Raw genomic sequence first — 5,624 nt, 5'->3', positions numbered from 1 at the left:
GTTGCCTAGTGGTACTACAAAGACTGACAATTTGGAGCAGGAGGAGGGAACGGGTTCGCCTGAAGTGATCAAATATGTAAAACTGCAGCCAAGATGTCATATTGACTTTCAAATAATCACCCTAAACGCCACATCTTAGCCTAAACAAGGAAATAAATAGGGCTCTGTCTCTTGGCAACATAACCAAATCGGTTAATATGAACATAAAAATGGGAAGAATAAAAACAGTATTTTACATCTTTATCTCTATGTTGCAAAGACACTCCCATAAAGCATCCTGCTTTCGTAATGCTGAACAAATATCCTATTGTATACCTAATTTCCTCTCCAATGCAGTTTAAAGAAAAGTCCTCCCATGTGTAGTGGACATTTACCAATGCACCATGTTTACCTGTTGTTATTCTGGGTCACCTGTGCTAACAGCCACAGATGACCCCGGTTCCATCCTATGGGTGACTGCACCCACTTTAGCCAGCGATGCCATACACTAGGGATCTTAACAGACTAACAAGTTGACACTCACAGCAACCTGTAGGAGATCTCAGGGGGGACAAAGAGCTGCAACCAGGATGCACTGCTCAGAATTCACTCATCTATTACCGAGATCATGGCCACAGAGGAATACACCCACACCATAGTTACCCTGGCTTTACACACTGTCTCTCGAACACACATGAGGCACGATGAAGAACAACATACCAGCACCTCTCTCACACAGTCTTTCCTTCTCAACTCGATATATTGTGATGTTGGGTGTTGTACTAAATCAGCAATATTACTCCATGTTAAAAAGCACAATAACCACTTTATCAAGAAGTCACTGATGACTGCAGCTTTGACATTCACATGGTATTCAGTTTTTGCTGGAGGTGTATCAGCAACAAAGCAGTTTGGGGCTCAATGTTGAATATTTTCACCCCAAAAAGAGGAAATATCAGTAAATAAATAAAAGAGTAAGCCCTCCTATTGTTAATCACCCACTACAGCATTACACAATCTCATGTGAATATGAAACATAGATCCTTTTTTTAAACTCTGCTGTCATGTCATGCAGCATCTGTTCATCATCTTTTATTTGCCAACATATCCTAGAGTAAATGTCTACAGCAGCTTGTTGATTTTATTTTTTTTTAACCATTTTTGGATCCATTGTCTGAGCTCAGAGGGATCAATATGCTGTCAAGTCAGTCTGGTTCCAGGCAAAAACTACCTCTGCTATTATCCTGCAGCTCCCTGTGGTTTACCACATGATATTCCATGTCCAGGCTGAGCCCAGCGTGCCCTACTGTCTAAATGGTAGCACGAAAGGCCTGACATAACCGTTTCCAAATGAGCAATCGCATGGAAGCATAGAGCAACGTTGATGTGCCTCCAAGTGTTGTCTGCGAGGCTCTGTGGTTCGTTTCTCTTGAGGGGGACAGACAGGAAAAGATTTCCCCATCAGTCACAAGGCTGTCATAATTGCCAGGTAAACATTAGCTAAAGCTTCTGCAGGACTTTTATAATGAGTGCAGGGGGACACAGATCATCCACCATGCATTCTGGCCCTCATTAGGAAGAAAAGGCTATTCACATATTTCCAGAACAAAAATAAGGCTATTAGTTAGGACTGTATAACAGCCAGCCAGCCAGCACCAGCTAGACATTTTAATTGCTGTATTTCACAGATATACTCATTACAGTACAGAAAAAGCAATTAACTTCAGGATACAGTGTGTTGTGTGATGACACAATCTGTCTAGTGTCCTTTAGTTTTAAAGCCCCTGAAAACTTCAAATCAAAGTATTTTTCTATAACCTGAAATATTCATGACTAGGGTTGTGTACCGAGACCCAGTGCTAGTACGGCACCGGTGCCTTAACGACCGTTATCTACCGGACCGGATTTCGGTGCCTCATTTCGGTGCCACTTAAATGCCTGCGCATCTCTCTGATGCTCCAAAATGGACATTAGAGGCAACCGAAACATCGCTGCATGTCACGCTAGTTAACACTACACTTGCAGGTAACGTTAGCCTACCGTTAGCTAGCAGCTGGATTAAACACGGTTAAAATGCTGACAGCTAAACGGTGTAAAAGTGTGTCTGTATTTCACTGTAGAGGATTCCAACACCGGGACTTACAACGTCTGTAGCTGCTGTTGTCTGAAAAACAACACAGACAGTGCGTTCACTTGAAACTCGCCTCGCCAGCCTCATGCTGCATTCAAAGTTACTGTAAAATACCCTTTTCCTAGCCTAACAAGCCAGACCCACATCAAGATGTTGGGTCTGGGAACTCACCATTGACAGGCCTCAATCCGAGGGGGCGGGATAAATGGTTGTCTTTCAAATTCCCTCTGCACGCAATAGGATAGCGCTACAACCAGGCAGAGCAACGAAGAAGGTAGCGAAGGTAGTTGATAGATTAAACTTTTGCCGTATCTGGTCGGCAAAACTCTGAACACATCTTCTTTTCTTAAGAATGATTTCTGTGCCGTTCTTTGTTCTTTTCTCAAAGAAAAGCTTAACTCCAAGTCTTCCAGAAGACCGCTGTTCCCAGCAGCAGCAGCCATAAGCCCGCCAACCGACTCTGTACACGATGTGATTGGCCTGACCAGAGTTTGGTTTTTCCAGCTCGCAAACCAATGGAGAGTGCCTAGACCTCCCTGGCTGCAAATAAAATTTGCTGCCGCTAGGGTGCATCTAGATTTCTAGGCTACCCTTTTCCCATCCAGTGGTTGTTTTTGTCGTTTAACAAGAATTTACTGGTGAACTAAGTTATTGTTATAAGTTATTGTTATTACATTTTTAATAAATCATTTAATTTTTACCCTGTGGCCTTAGCAATAAACAAGCCGTTCTTTAATGTAGCCGACTATGGTTTTGTGCTCCTTTAAAAAAAATAAAATAATAATATATATATATATATATATATATTTAAAAGTATATTTTTAGCGATATTTAACGATATCCAACCCTATTCATGACTGAACGTGAAACAATCAAAGTTTAAAACAAACATCTTTAGGTGTTTTTTTAGTAAGAGTTTAACTTTTAGAAGCTAATTTGCTTCATCAGAATTTTGTGGATTACATTTGATTAACAGTGACCAAACAATCCACCAAATTCACATTCAAATGTTGTTAAATCCTGATTGGTGCATGTTAAGTATGCCAACATCTTTTTCTAACTAAGTCACGCCTCATGTCAAACCAGTGAGAAGAGCGCAGAGAAAAAAGAAAAGAAAATCAGAAATCTCTCACATGAAATAATCAAAACTGTTCTAAATTTGACAGAAAATCTTGTGACCATGTAGGATCCAATCATTGATGGTAAGTTGATTCAGAATTATTATTTTTTCTAGGGCCTTTAAGTGATACTACAGTAAAATGTATGTAACAGACATGGTTATGGAAATGGATTATTGTCACGTGCAGTTTCTTTTTCTTTTCGAACCTAGGTGTTTTCATGTGTTTCAAATTATAAGATCCCATTCCGATGTGGATTCAGTTCAACGTCAGTGATAGTCACAGAGAACATTTTACAATATAGCATGTCTCTAGAATGATCAGCCATAAGGAAGTCTATAGAAACCCGTATTTGAACCGGTATTCAAACACTCCCGACCCCACAGAAACACTTTTCTTTTTTTTAAGATATCATTACACATACAGAACAGAGAAACACAAATTGAACAAGAACAAAAACCCTCTCCCACCCTCCACCCTCTGCGGTCTCGAGGAAAACAAAACAAATAAACAAACAGAAATCACACCCTCACACTCTCCTCTAGTTCTTGTGGCGCTGAGGTCATTAGGTCTGATACCTGTGCTGCTGTGTTTTTCCATAGGTCTATAGTCCATGATTTGGCTTTGTTAATCCTTGCTGTAGAGAGCTCAAGCATAACTATGTCTAGAAAATACACCAACCACTGTTTTCCAGAAACTCTTTTCTAATTCTGCTCAACACACAGGCTTTGTCACTGACAGCTAAATACAAGAATGAGGTTAAGGTCCGGGCTTGTTCTTGTCACACCCCAGGAGGCAGCTGAAGTATAACACTGTGCACTAAATTAAAATATATGCAGATAAGTTCTTATCTAATAGCGGCTGAATGTTAAGGAGCTGCATATTTTGTTTCTACAAAGCAAAACGTTTTTTTAGCATCATCCCCAGAAAACGACTGCCTTTTCCCCACAACGAAACATCATCTTCCATCACTACCATTGAGCAGTGCACTGTATGTGTTTGGCTCTTCTTGCACTAATGCAAGTCAAACTTCCATTAGTCAATGATCAGAAACACGTTGATGATCCTCTGTAACCCATTTCATAAAAATAGCCCGGGCAAAACCTCAGGGGCGGGTGGAGATGGGATTGATTTATTAATCTAATCAGAACAATGTAGGACACAAGATGCATTTGTCCTCCTCTCCAAGTCAGCTCGGCTAGCACTTGAGGTCATCCTCCGAGAAGATCAGCCAATCACTTCAGACAATCTTCTGTAATTTTCCATCTTCCTTTATAATCTCTACAATCAGAGGCAGAGCAGAGAAAATCCTTCTTTGATGGATTTATCCTTCTATTTCCCCCGCCACAAATTTACGACTTCCTCCCTAAATCTTCTCTGTAATCTGATTTTGGTGCTACAATATTGATTTTTTGAATTTTAAACCAACAATCTTCTCATGAAATACATGCACTATGATTTTCTCCCCACAAAGATTAGGTTTTAACATGATGCTCACTTGATGCTGAAGCACTAACAGGCTCTCCTCCATGTGTGGCATGTAATGTGAAGCCATGTGGTGGATGAGCAGAGCAGCATCTCTAAACCAGTGATTCCATGGGGGTACAGCAATTGGGTAAAAATATGAAACCTCCAAGGGGCACATGAGATTGTCAGCATCTTGTGGTAATCAAAGGACATTACAGCTCTTCATGAGCGACTGTGAAAGAAGCAGCAGCATTTAACCACAAACTGAACCCTCGCTGGAGGCAAAATAGCATCTGATAATGACATTGATACAGCCACACACAGTCATGTCAGATGAGGAATTATATAGGTACAAAAAAGCGAATGAAAAAAATGCCAAATTAATATTTTGCTACTGTAGTCTGCTGGTTTTTCTTTCCACAGCTGAAGCGAAGACCTTGTTAGTTGTCACTGTGGTCAGAAATAGCATCCGAACAGGAGTGTTTTGTGGAACAGCTCCTGGAGACTGATGATTGATTACTACACAATTACTGCTGAAAGCAGCAGGGCCCCTCCTCCTAATCACTGCTTTCATCGCTAAAAGAAGATTATCACATAGGAGAAGCTTGATAGAGGCACTTCCTCCCTGCGAATCAATAAAAATTACTCAAGAGATTGCAAGCATACGACAGACATTTTCTCAGTTTAATCCAGGTACTGTACATTACTCTGTGTGTGTGTGTGTGTGTGTGTGTGTGTGTGTGTGTGTGTGTTGGGGGAAGAGGGGTTTAAACCATGTCTAATTAAAGCTGCTTTTCAATGCAGGCGCTCTGAAACTTCAGGTCCCCTTAACAATTAAGTGCAGGATTTCTCTGGTCTCGAGCGGGAAGAAAAGGCACATCTAGAGGGTTGATTATCCCCCTATCTCTCCCCCTAGTCTGCCTCTACCT

The sequence above is a fragment of the Sander vitreus genome, chromosome 11 (genome assembly GCF_031162955.1).
Source record: "Sander vitreus isolate 19-12246 chromosome 11, sanVit1, whole genome shotgun sequence".
In the NCBI taxonomy this organism is placed as follows: Eukaryota; Metazoa; Chordata; class Actinopteri; order Perciformes; family Percidae; genus Sander; species Sander vitreus.
This window is presented reverse-complemented; position numbering follows the sequence as displayed.